The sequence below is a fragment of the Alligator mississippiensis genome, chromosome 4 (assembly GCF_030867095.1).
Source record: "Alligator mississippiensis isolate rAllMis1 chromosome 4, rAllMis1, whole genome shotgun sequence".
Taxonomy (NCBI): Eukaryota; Metazoa; Chordata; order Crocodylia; family Alligatoridae; genus Alligator; species Alligator mississippiensis.
This window is the reverse complement of record NC_081827.1, coordinates 187883474-187897382: the sequence shown is the minus strand read 5'-3', so window position 1 is coordinate 187897382 and position 13909 is coordinate 187883474. Positions and strand designations below refer to the sequence as shown.

Below are 13909 nucleotides of genomic sequence, written 5' to 3'. Positions count from 1 at the left end.
CAGCTCAGTTCATGTTATGCATATTTTTAAGGATGTATTTTGCTTTTCAGAATCTGATTAGTTCTGAAAACCAAACCACAGGCTAGCTGTTGGACAAGGATAGTGGCTGCCCAGATCTGGAAGACATTGATCATAGACAGCTAAATTAGTAACACCAGAAGCTAGTTCATTATCTGGGCCCAGTTTTGATGTGTTACAACAGGGGTTTTCAACTTTTTTTGGTCAGGATACCCCCGGCAACTGGGCCCCTGGTGGCTGGTCGGCGAGTGGAGGGGGGGATCCCCCGTGCGGCAGTGAAACTGGAAGTGCCGCTGGCTTCTCTGTGCCACTGCTGCGTACCCCCCGAGGCCTTCCAAAGTGCCCCCAGGAAACACTTACCGTGGTTGAAAACCCCTGTATTACAGTGTTACAATGTGTTCTAGTCTTTGCCTTCTGATCTATTCTAGTTTTAGGCCTTGACTCAAAAAAGCATCCTTATTCCTTAAGCACATGTTCAAGTATGATCCTTGGTTGAGGCCATATGGCAGTGTAAAAGAAATCAGAATCAGGTCTTTTGTGTAATGAGTTTGGTCATTTTTCCTTGCTTTTAGATTAATTACTGATGAAGGCGTGAAATGATTTAGGACAAGTAAAGAGATGGCAGACCACTTTAGCTAATCAGGTCAAGATTAGTGCAATAATTATTAATTCTTTATGTCTACTGTCTGGATCAGAGTTGTCTCTTGATCAGCTACAGGCCTACCACTTTCACTTCGTTCTCCTTGCTTTCTGCAATATAATAGTTATGGTCACTGGGTTTTGACTCCCATCAGTAAGAAAGAAAACTTTGCAGTAATGCTATTTGAAAGACATTGGGCCAGATTTGCTGGTACTCCTGTACCCACCATAGCCTGAGACAGTTTTTCTGCTTGAATGTTTTTCACTTGAATGGTGTGTTCTGCTATCTGAGCCACATCTCCTGAAACAGGATGACAAAGGTTTCCTTAGCTACTAGTAAATGGTGTTTTGTTAATGTACAATGAAGAGACCTAATTTTGCTGTAAGGCAAAAATAAGATATTCTCTCCTTCAAGATTGTGTTAGAAGAAATTTTGGAACCAACACAGTGTTTCCAATAGTACTGTAATCTGAAAACTCCATTATCTATCTGATTATCCCTGTTAAGGATAAAGGAGAAACTCCCTTATGGGAAGACTTAGGAGCCAGCTAATTCTTTTTGCCTCATATTCTGGAGTTGCTCATATGTTGGGTCAAATTCTGCTTTGATTTACACAGTGGGAGTGTCTACATGTGACCATATGGTGCCATTGTTACTGTACCATCATTACAGCCTGTACTGCGCTGTGCCAGCCACGCATGGTTGTTTTTAGCTGCTACATCGCCATAGCAGTGCACTATAATGAGGGCGTGCGTTGCTACGGAGATGTAGCTGCAGCATCATGGTTTTTGCTCATCAAAGCTATGTCGCCGTAGTGCATTGCTATGGCGACAGTGTCATGTGTACATGTGGCTAGTGTAGATTTCATTTATGTCAACGGCTTTGACAGGATAAATCAGGGCATTTTGGGTAGGGCAAAACATTCAACCCCACTAACTGACCGTGGAGCTGAAGTCCCATTTTCAAAAATAGTTTAAATGCTTAAGGCCTGGATGCTCAAAGGCATACCGTTTTGCTTCATGCAGATCTCCTAATGTCAGCATTGGTGGAACATGCATGATGAAGTGTTCTTATAAGCTGGGAGAGAGACAGAAATGCAGAAAAGAAATAATTTTCTTGAACTCCTTCCAAAGACACATTCCATTGAGATTTGCTCTAACTGTACCAAAGCTCTCCTTCCTCCTGATACACAGGTGTTACCCCTCCCATTTCCTTGCCTATCCTCAACTTGAGCATTAACACCAAAATGAAAGTTTGGCTGTCTGGAACTTGCATGTGATAGCTCTTTAAAATTAATGTTTGTGAAACAAAACACAGCAGAGTTTTGGCTTTGTTTAGGCATCCGGTCCAAGTACCCAGATCTTCTGAGTACCCATCTGTGAAAGGGGATTTGCTGCACTTGTTGAGCTCAAGATAAAGTACCAAAATAAACTGGATGTAATGCCAGATGTGAGGTCATCACTTCCATCAAGTTGATGTGACTTTAATGCACTCTTTGCTGATGCAGCTACATCCATCTCCTCAATATTTCTCAATAAAAAGTAAGTGACACATTTACAAACCTAGAACTTTCTTCTCATTGCTTTTCTAGTGTTTTCCTTTTAAAAGTTTGATGCTCAAGGTAGATTGTGGGCCATTGGTCTGCTGCAGGCTATTTTGGGTTGGGGCATTCTGTACTCCTCTTGGGGAGGCTGTTCTGCTTTGTGTGGTAGTAGTAAAGATTCACTGAACCAGGGAGAAAAAGCACAAGGTTGTACATGAGTCTCTGTGCACATTCGCTGTGTGTGAGCTGGGGAATAGAAGGGAAGCTCTGGGTTCTAGCCCTGGTCCAACAAGTTATGCAAGTATCTAAAGTATTCATTAGTGCAGATGCTGGAACCCCCGCAGCATAAGTGCCCTAACTACTAGACTAGCAACACATGCTTGCATGTAATTGCTTTTTTCCACTCTCCTTTGGTCTGCATGCCTCATTAATTGCATGTATTTGCTTTTCTCCCTTCTCCTCTGGTCTGCATGCCATCTCAGGTAGCCCCAGCATGTGTGTAACAATGGCAGGGTCTGGAGCAATATAGGTAGATGGATCAGAGGGGGACACATATAGTCAAATGCACTTATTCAGAATTTGGAGAAAGGATTCTGCCAAGGGGTGCATATGGACTGAATGTATCCTCTGGAGTGAAAGAATGACTCTGGCATTAAAGAGAATCCATTAGATATGGCTCTTTGAACAAGATGGCAGTTTTGAGTGCTCCATAGTCCCTGTGTGTGAGAACGTAGCTGTGGGGGTGAGAGGGTGCCCTTTGGAACCAGACTTTCATAGTTTCATAGTTGGTAGGGTCGGAAGGGACCTGAGCAGATCATCAAGTCTGACCCCCTGCCATGGCAGGAAAAAGTACTGGGGTCAAACGACCCCAGCAAGGTGTTCGTCTAATCTCCTCTTAAAGACCCCCAGGGTAGGAGCCAGCACCACTTTGCTTGGAAGTTGGTTCCAGGTCCTAGCCACCCTGACTGTGAAGTAGTGCCTCCTGATGTCAAGTCTGAAACTTGTGGATCCCCTCTCCCCTGCATGCCATGAGAACAAGCCCAGAGCAGAATCAGGCTGCAGTGTGGACTGCTTTAGCGTGGGGCAGGCCCACTTATATCTGAAGAGGTGTCAGAACCATATTCAAATGAACGGCTTGTTCAAAGGGAACATTGATCCTCTCTTGGCCTGAAGGCTGAGATTAAGTTCAGTGCCAGAATGTCTGTTTAAGTATGAGGATTTGCATCCTTCTCCTGACTTACTTACACCTGCCTTCTGGAGTGTGATTTACCAAGCCTGGTTATACCATGGGAAGGATAGCAGTGGCTTGGCTTGCCAGTAGTGATCCACCACAGCTCCTGATCCACCACTGCAGTACTGCTCTGAGCATGGAAGACAAGCTAGCAAGGCTGCTGGGCTAGGGACAGACATTCAGAAAGCCTGAATTGATTCAATCTTTGCAGATTAGTCTAACCTGGCTAGGCTGAATCACTTTGTAACTGCACTGACATCCCAGAAATACAGGCACATGCCTGCAGTGGTTCAGGCTAGAAGCTGGGGGCACTAGAGCAGCCCTCCCTTCCTTCCACAATGCTGAGCTGATAGGGGTGTGGCCAGACCCAGCAGGATTAGGGAGGGGTTCTCCTCACCCCCCCCCTTGATAACAGAGCATTTATCAGCTCTGTTATCCACACTTATCTCCCCATCAGAAAACAAAGTCTCTCTCATTAGTTCAAACTCTTCTTAAACAAAGAAGGAATGGAGGGACATTACCAGCTGAGCTTTGATTAGCTCCCAAAAGCCATAAGCCAACACTGCTGTTTGCTACGGCACAGACCCGTACCCAGCACGTGGTCTGCTAGCTAATGGTGAGGTGTCTGTAACTCAGAGGGGATGGGGATCCCAGCTTAGCAGGAAGTGGGGAGGAGAGGGGGAAAGTAGGAGGAAACCAGGCAGATGTTGCTGTGCCTGCAAGTCTCTGCCGGAGCTGCAGCCAGGGAGCAGAGGGGAGGGACCAGCCCTGCTGTGGAGCAGAAAGCCCCATCCAGCCCAGAGAGTATCCCGGGATGCTGGGGGAATCTGGTTTATCTTAAACCAGCAAGGGTCTGGGACAGACATTATATAAACCGGTTTGACCCAAATCAGTTAAGTCTGATACTATTTTCAACTAGGTTTATCTAAAACCAGTTTCAGCCACTTTCAAACCAGTTTATGTGCACTGAGCATCTGTTCTGTTACAGGTTTAAACTAGTTTCTGATGACTTAAACTGGTTTATGTCTAGTGTCTGTCCCTAGCCCTGGTGACCCAGTAGTCCAGTGAGGTGGAGATCTGGAAATGGAAATCTGGGGGTGGAAATCTGAAAGTGGAGATCTGGGGGGGTGTGCATCCAGGGAAAATGAACCAACGCAGTGGAATCTTGCTAAGATGATTTCAAATACCCTGCTAGGCTAAGAACTGTGTAGGACAATTATTTGGTGAATAATTTCAATAAAAGATATAGTCAAAAAAGTTATAAGCTGCTTCTGAGAAATTCATGAGCAGAAAAGAAGCAAACTCCGTTGAATAAATCATTCTCTGCAGATTATTCACTCATATCTAAATATAACTCAGCTCTCTCGGTGAAGCGCCCTTTCTGTAATACACAGCACTAATTACCGTACTTTTTTATAATATGTATGTCATGCCTTGGTGTCATCAGCTCCACACAAAACAAAGATTACACACATTGCCTCTCCGAATGCCTAATCATGTAAAGGTGGCCAGAGAATCAGTCATGGGCGAGCAGCTCAAAAGTGGGAGGGCGTGATAATTATTGCTGACGAGAAGGCAGATTGCTTGAAGATGCTAAGTTCAGGGGGGCTCTGGAGGAAGGGATCGAACTGTTGAATGCAGGCAGGCTGTTCCAGCATTAGGGGAGGCATACAGGCAGGGAGCAGGTGAGGCAACCATGTGAGCCAGAGCTGAGGGAAAGCATAGTGGAGAGAGTAAAAGCAGGAGTTAGGTAAGGGAGAGTCTGCTGAGTGGGAGTGGGATGTGGTGAAGGGCAGGAGCCCAGCTGAGATTTTTGGGGAGCAGAGGGAAGAGCCACAGCAGCTGCACTTTGGCCAGGCTGGATAGATGCCAAGGTGGTGAGCCCAGGGGGCGGTGACAATGAGGCCTGGCAAGGAGCTGCTGCCAAAAGAAGCTATTGCAGTCCATGCCAGTCTGGTCTGTGAGGAGAAAGGTGGCCCAGATTCAGCAGGTTGAACATCCTCTGGGGCAGGGATGCTGCAGAAGTATAACAAGGCAGCCCAGGGGCAGCAGGATACATGAGGGCATCAGTGATTTCTGGCTGCCATGATGTAGCTAGTGCAATTATATGGCTGTGGTGGCAGTTACAGTTTTTCCACACCCCTTCCCTCTCTTCCCTGCCACAAATGGCACCTAGGGCTTCTGCCCCTATTACCCCACCCAGCAATGCTGCTGTTGCAGAGGGTGCACTCAAGGTGCTTGGGTTCCTCAAGCTCTTACTTTGGCGATTCAGGCACAGTGTTATTGTTTCCCTTCAGGTTGAGCCAGCTTGTTTCCTCCTGAGTACAGGCTGCAATATGCTCCCCTGGCCTGCCTGTCTGCAGGCGGTATTCCTCTTAGGGAACACGATAGACCAAAGTTGTGCCACCTGCATTCATGGCCTCCTCAACCCTAAGTCTGGTCTAAGGTGCTGACTTTAAATTTAAGGCTGTGATTGAGTTGGGTACTGTTTACCTCAGGGGCCACCTCTGTATGTGAGATTCAGCGGGAGCCGAGACCATGAGAATGTGTTGGGGTTACGCTATCCTGGGAAGGTGCATGACACCAATACACACATGGACTCCCAGCTCTCTCCTTTTCCCTTTTAGGGTCTGGACTCCTGTACTGCAGAGCTTACATCTCTTATTGGCTTGCCTGAACCTGAACCTGTGGACTCTTGAAACACCAGGTGAAGCCTGCCTGTCCCACTGGAGGATGAGGAGGCAGAAGAAGGGAGAGGTGAGAAAGCCTTAGTTTGGGGAAAAAAGGATCTATTGGACCTTGGGACATGTGGACCTCATGCTGGATTGGGGCAGGATGGAATGAGTGGTCTGTCAGAAGATGGAAAAGAAGCCCATCTTAGCCCTGCTTAGCAACTTCTCAGGTGAAGGGAAGGCTTTCTAGCTGCTAGGGATGAAAGAGAAAAGAATTAATGGGGTTGCTGCCCTATCATGGGGATCTTGGGTCTCAGAAGGGATGTGGGCCATCCTAGGAGCAAAGGAAGTTCACTTCCTTTGAATAGCTTCATGGAAAATGGTGCATCATTTCAGCCAGCCAGCCAATCTTTGGTGAGCAAGACTTTGAAGTAGAGACTTCTGAGAATGAGTTGGTACATTGCCAGCCCCTCTTGGTTCAGTCTAAGAAGTCCTCCATGTTGTTTTTCTATGCAGGTTTTTAAAAAAAATGTGAGACTTACTTTATCCAGAATATTTGCAAGAACCAGAGACTGTTGCAAAAGCAAAAATCAAATCATGTTAATTTTCATTGTATTTCTCAGTATGCAAATTTAAGCAGCCAGGAAGAGGAGGGTAAGATAGCCTTAGCAATATGCCCCCTTCAGGAGAGAGAAACAAGGGGATTGTGGCTACCATCTTTGGCACAAGGAACAAGATTTCAAAAACCCCTCTCATAAGGGCCAGATTCTGCCATTCTTCATGCTGAGCCATGTCAGCGTGTGAGCAGTTAGCTCTGAGTATTGACTATATGAGGAGCAAGCTCTAACCGGTTCTTTGCAAGGGAAGAGACAGAACTGGGCACAAATTCATGCGGCTCCAGATTTGGGCTGGGGCAACTCTTATTTCAAGGGAGCAGCTCTAGTAACGAATCAAATCCTGGATGTTTATGGGGAGGCCCAAAGTTTATCCTAACACAACTAGCAACTGTAAAACAGTGCTGAGAAATATGAGGTGGAAGACAGGCTTTCTGAGGATTTAAGAACAAAATTTCACAACAAGGGGAACAAACAAAGTTTTCCAGACATAAATGTTGTGCAGGAATAAAGCATCCTGGCAGTGGCTCGCACTTGGCATTTGAAGCAGTAAAAACAATCATACTTCACAAAAATAGACTCTGGTATGGCCGTAAAAGCTTCCCAAGTATGCCTTTAAAGTGGCTTTTGTAACAGTTACTGTGTATTGCTATGAGCACAGTATCCATGTTTGAGTGCAGGATCATAGCCATTGTTCAGCCCTGACTTTGTGCTTGCCATGCCAGTAGGACTGACTAGTGTACAGCAAAGGGGGTAGGAAAACAAAAGTGCTCCCTGACTGCAGCCTTATCTCCTCCCCTGCTAAGTCCCATCAACCAGTGTGCCTGTGCCTTACCACCCTCTTCTTTCCTTCCCCAGTTACTCCAAGGAAGCAGCTTTTCTACTGGAGTTTCTGTTAATAGCTGTGCTTACTTTGGTCTTCATCAGCAGGATACCGGAGCACTGCACATTCACAGTGGACTTTATCTTCACAGCACCCAGGGGAAGGAGGGTAAAACTATCCTGAGTTTGTAAAGCTGAGGCATAGGGTGGATTAAATGATTTACCCAAGTTCACAAAGGGAGTCTGTGGTAGAGTCAGAAAATAGCCACAGATCATTTGATGCCTGCTTAATTGCCTTGCCTCTGAAAGTATTGGCGGGACCTGGCCCACACTGTGTATTTATGTGGTTTGCATACCAGACCCCAGAATCTGAGCTTTCATTTTAATGTAGCATTTCTCTACCATCCCTGGCTACCTGGATGGCCTTCTAAATGTAGTGAAGTCTGCTTGACCGAGCAGGAGGCAAAACAGGTAGAACTTATCCATCCTTTGTTCATCTGACTGATGCATCATTGTCAACATTAACTGTTTAATTGCTTGCCATTTTCAAGGGTGGAACAAGGGACAGGTGACAGATGGGAGTAGAACCTGGGCTCATGGAAGTCACTGGGAGTTACTTGTATCCTGTGGTGAAGGAAGGTAATCCTGAGCAGGCAGGAATGGAGGGCCCAGAGCAGAGTCTGTCTGAAAAAGCATACAACTTCCTCCCCCTTGGCAGTATGCAAAATTAAGGAAGAGTAGGGTGAGACAGTCCTAGCAAAATGCCCCTTGTCCATGTTTCCCTTCAGAGTTAATGTGCCAAGTCCATGGGTTTGATAGCTCTGTTGGCAACCTTTAGAGCATCTCCTCTTTTCCTTGAGCCAAGAATTGAACCTTGAATTCCTGATACCCCTCATTTTGCTGCTGCTGACAAGAATTGTGTAACCTAATGGCAAATTTTGGAGATGTTTGTCTGTGTGGAGAATAACAAACTGTTTCTACTGCCAGTCACCCCATTAATGGCAATGGAAGAAATCTGTTGTGGAGTCTGAAGGTCAAGCTACGCAAGAAAGCAATTGTATTTAAGCATGATGCAAGCAGAAGGGGAGGGCAGGAGTAAGATGACAGGGGGACTTAAAACTGTTTTTCCCCTAATGTTTAGTGTTTGACTTTGCAACTTGATTTCTTTTAACAAAGTATTTTGTATTCAGCATATGGTAACTATTTCAGGTTCTTCATAATAGCTAACGGGGATACCAACAGTGAACATACTTTCTATTTCAAACATTGCTTTTAGAAATGGAGTTGAAAGTGGTGTAAATATTTGGATTTATGGTTTGTGGGTTGATTAATGGGACCTGTTCCTTTAGGAACAGAAAAGGGAACTTAATTATAAGGTACTTTTGTATGAGACTGAGAACTGTGAGCAAGTTCTAGCCAAGGCTCTCATGCTACTGCCACAAGTTATGAAAAATAAGCTGAAGCAGCCAGCCAAACATAATATCCTTCCCATGTGGACCTAATCTACATCAAAGCCATCTTCTGCAGCAGCTGTGCAGAGAGAAGCACCTGGCAGTAGGTGCTAAGTTAAAGAACAGCAGAGTGAGGCACACTTGGCTCTCCATGCCATGTATACACCTACAGAAGGGAGCTGTTGTACCTCAGAGACTTGCTGAAGTTGGTGATTACCTGAGGAGTTCCCTCTAACAGAGCAGTAAGCATTACATCCTTCCACTACAGATCAATAGGAGATGTCAGGCATACCACTGGATATTAGTAGTAGAGAAGCATGTCTTTGCAGACACAGGAGAGCCTAAGGGATTCTTGTTCCACCTTTTCAATCAGCAGAGGGTCAATACTTGCCATTTTCAAGTGAGGGAGGAGATCACATGCTTTTTCAGACTGACTATGCTCTGAGCCCTCCATTCCTGCCTGCTCAGGATTACCTTCCTTCACCACCGGATACAAGTAACTCCAGTGACTGCCATGGTACTTACTCACATCCTGTGGTGGGGGAGCTGGCTCCAGGAAAGTGCCAAGATCAGCTCATTTAACTCTTTGGTGCCTGTGGTTCTGGTAAGTCTTCCGATGGAAATGAGCATTGCACTGGGAAACCATGAATACCTGGATGAAAAGAGCTGGATTTGACACTTTCCTGTGGTGCAACATTATGTTTATCAAAGAACAAGCTAGGGAAATGAAGGATTAGTCTTGGTCTGAATGGCTCTGATTAGTATTAGAATCACTATGCTTCAATCCCCATCTGTCTCTCAGAGGCCAATGAACACAGACAAAAGCTAAAACTAAGTCTGGTGTGCCAAGCAAGTCACCAATGAAATAGAAATCACACTGGTAGGAATGCGCTCATCCAGCAACATGTCATAGAGACAAAAGAGAGGGACATGAGCGGAGATGGGGACAGGTGGGAAATGGAAAAAGGAAAGAGAGAGAGAGAAAGAAAGAAAGAAGGTAGTAATGCTCCGGAGTTCAGTAATAAAAAAGCTCAGGATAAAGACCTGAGTTATAGAAACCAAAACAGATACCCAGGAAACCAAATATAAGAGAAGCAGTGGGAGCAGGACTGAAGGAGACCCCCCTGTGCTTGGTATTCTTCCAGGAATGGGTCCATACCATGTTGCCCATTGACTAATGCCAGCATTGTCACTAGATGCTGTTGCTGGTCCTATGTGATATGCCTCTGGCCACAACTGCTGTGAAGCACAGGGAGAAAAGAATTCCATGTAGTTTCCTTGGAACCTCTATGTGCTATTCACCTTTCTAATGTCTGGTCGAGAGAAGACTGCACAGGTTCTGTCCCATGGCTTTACCATCTTTTTGCCTTGGCACCAGGGGTGATGTGTAGGGAGTGCACGCAAGTGTGCATGCACCTCCTGAGCATGGCGGTGCACCCTCTGCAAAAAGGCACTGCCAACACTGCTGGCAACACCTGTGGGCAGTCACTGCTCACCACCCTGCCGCTGACACTGCTGGCGGGAACTCCCCAATTACCACCGCTGCACTCCCACCACCACAGTGCCACCCCAGCCACCGGTGGCACGTGCCATTCATGTTTGGCATAGTATTACCCAGTGGCTGTCACCCTCTCTGCATGCAAAGGGAGCACTTTTATGCAGCCTGCACTCCTTTTCCTAGCACACAAATATGCCTCTTCCTTCACTAGGACCAAATATCCATGGGAAGATGGTCAGACATCAACTGTATCAAACTATTTTGCCCCTGCTGTCACCTGTACCCAGTTCTGGCACCAGTGTTGCCTCTCTCACAAGTGGTAACATGACTAAGGCAGTGGTTCCCAAACTCTGACAGATTGCGCACCACCCATTTGAAACGATACAACCTTAAGTACCACCAGCAAATTTTTGTCATATAAAGTCATTATAATAAATCTGTTAATGTGTACCACTGACAGGTTGTCTGCATCCCACTGGTGGTACTCGTACCACAGATTGGGAACCACTGGTCTAGCAGATGGGCTTTGCAGCTGGTTTTAAATCAGTGGTGTGGAGTCTTGGTCTGTTCTAACTCACTTTATTATTGCAAGAGGCTCCTGGTATGCAGAGCAATCCCAACTTCCCAATACCTTAGCCCCACATCAATGCTGGGTTGACAAGGACCAACCTGCCTCCAGAGCTTATGTGAATCAGAGACTCTTCCTGCTCACACAGCTCCCTCTCGCTCTAAGTTGCCACTATGCAAGATCTTACCTGACTGAAAGCTAACACCATGGTATGTCTTCCCAAGACTCACAACTTGCTCACACATGAAGAAAAAAAAGTTGAAGGATTATGAGTAACAGTGCCACCTAGTGACACCTGCCATAATGGAAAGATGAAATAAAACATCAAGGTGTTGGCCAGGGAGAAAGAGGAAAGACGACCAAACTTTTGATATGGCAGATGAAAGAAGAAACACACACGCACATGCATACATGCATGTGTGCACGCACACACACATACACACACCCCCTTCCAGGACAATAGGACTGGAAGGGGCTTCTTGGTTAAATGAGACCAGTATTACAAGCACCCATGTTACACCCCCCACTATATGAACGGGCCAAGCCCTGTCTCAGACCTAGTTAGAATTTTTGTTCTCACTACACCTACTGGAAGGCAGTTCCAAGAACCTCTGTCCTCTGATGATTCAAAACCTTCCAATTTCCAGCCTATATTTAGGCATGTCCACTTCTTGAGCCAGCTTTCTCTCTTAGTTTAAATACTTTTTTCTCCTCCCTGGTGCTTGCTCCCCCGATGTATTTATAGACAACAATCACATCTCCTCTCAGCCGTCATCTTGCTAGGCTAAACAAACCAATCCTTTACTCTCTTCTCATATGGTGAGCTCTTCATCCCCCTGATTGTTCTAGTTTATAGATTTGTATTTATAGAAATAGATTCCTTAAGGACTTTAACTCAGTTCCTTTCACGCAGCGCTTCTCCACCCTCACAATTCACTGAGCATTTCCTTTGCAATCTAACACCAATTAATTCCTCCTCATCAGCAGAAATCATCCCTTCTTCTGAATGTCACTGGGCATTTCATTTGCCTGCTGGGTTTGAGTTGGCTTTTGTGGGAGGAAACAAGTAGAACTCCAAATTTTAAATATTCTTTAGTAGACGATAAAAAGGCTCCAGTTTTGACCAGACCCTCCCAGCAGCCAAGAAGCTAGTAGCTCAGTTGTTATCCCTTGCGGTTCTATCCAGTAAAAGATTTCTGAACCACCACATCAGGGAAAGTCAACGTTATTAGCCTGAGTTTTTTGTCCCTCCAAGAATAAGCTGAGCTGTGATCCAAAATCCTAAGAAAGACTTTGATATTTTTGACTAGGTGTATTTCTCTCATTAGTTTTCTTTTTCAATTTAGTAAAAGTGCTACTTGTTGAAGAAATAACTTGGAATTTAGCTCATAAAGAAGCTCTGGATCTAAGATTTAGTTAAGACAGCTTTCAAAATAGGTATTGAGCTGCATTATTAGGAGGAGTTTAAATGGGGTGGTATTATGTTGAGATAATCCCAACCTATTTCTCTGTTTAAAATCATAAAATAAAAAAAATTATAAGGGGCTTGAAGAGCTCTTTGGACATCATTTAGTCATGCCTCCCCAACCCCTGCCCCACATGCATACCCAAAGCAGGAGTATCCCTATCTTAATGAACTGTAACAAATGCTTGTCAAACCTGCACTTGAAAAGTTCCAGTAGCAGAGATTCTAACAGGGATTCTCTCTAGGTAATCTGTTCCAGTCCTCAACCACCCTCATAGCTAGACAGTTCTCCCTAATATCTAACCTAAATCTTGCTGTGGACACAGAAAATAGTCCATCACCATCCTCTTTATAACCATCCTTTTTATTATTGAAGTCTTATCCAATCCCCCCTCAGTCTTCTCTGCTCTAGACTAAGTAGTCCTGCTTCTGTCAACTTTTCCTTGTACATTGTGTTTTTTAGATCTCTAATCATTTTTATTGCTCTCCTCTGGAGTCTTTCAAATTTGTCTGTGTCTTTCTTGAAGAGTGCTGCCCAAAACTGGACACCATACTCCAGGCAAGGCATCCCCAATGTTGGATTGAGTAGAAGAATTACTTCCATTGTTTCATGTATAACACAATCCAGCATTCTATTAGCTCCCCCCCAGTAATACTACATTGTTGACTCTCATTCAGCTTACTGTTCGCTATAATCCCCTTATCCCATTTATTGTAGTACTAGACACTCATTACCCATTTTACATTTGTATTTGCCACTTTAGTAGAGACTGGCAAGACTAGGTAACTGTACATCCTTTCACGTGATCAGATGCTTTCGATCTCCTTGACTTATGTCAATTTGGATATAGAACTGGAGTTGGCACAAGGATTGCTTTTGTCATGTTGCCTGGAGAGCAGGTGTCTATCTTGGTATTACATCTGTTGCCTATTTTCCATATCATTAGTCAGAGATTGTCTGTGCCTTTCTAATAGAGCCTGTAGCTGCTCTGTAGTGGTTTGGTCCTTTTCTCTTGAAAAGATCTCAGTGGATACCTGTGGGCAACTGGAAGAGACCTTGACAGAGACTGCTTATGTATCTGTGGCCAGGAAAAAGCTTAGGGAGCAGGCACAGGCTGCAGTTTTTTCCCATAGGTTAATAATGATGCCCAGCAATGTGTTTTTGCCTTCTCTGATTCAGATCATACTGTCCAGCACCTGAGCTGATTTCTTGTTAAGATGAAGCCACTGGTGAAAGTGAGCTGGCTGAAGATCAGTCCAGATAACAGAGATGATGGAAATAACATCAGTTCCTCTGTTTGTTACCTGTCTTTATATTTTAGGATGACTTTAGGCCCTTGGCTGCTGTTGGATAACCATTTTATGACCACAGCCCAGTCAGTTTTTAC

The 13909-nt window shown here is 45.0% G+C and overlaps 1 long non-coding RNA gene across 1 annotated transcript; it reads left to right on the top strand.

Moving 5' to 3' along the window:
• Positions 1-1991: 1991 nt before the first annotated feature.
• Positions 1992-8088, top strand: LOC109284254 (uncharacterized). The gene is made up of 3 exons (XR_009461368.1): positions 1992-2198; positions 6059-6188; positions 7576-8088. It is a non-coding gene; the product is annotated as an uncharacterized LOC109284254 (long non-coding RNA).
• Positions 8089-13909: the final 5821 nt, after the last annotated feature.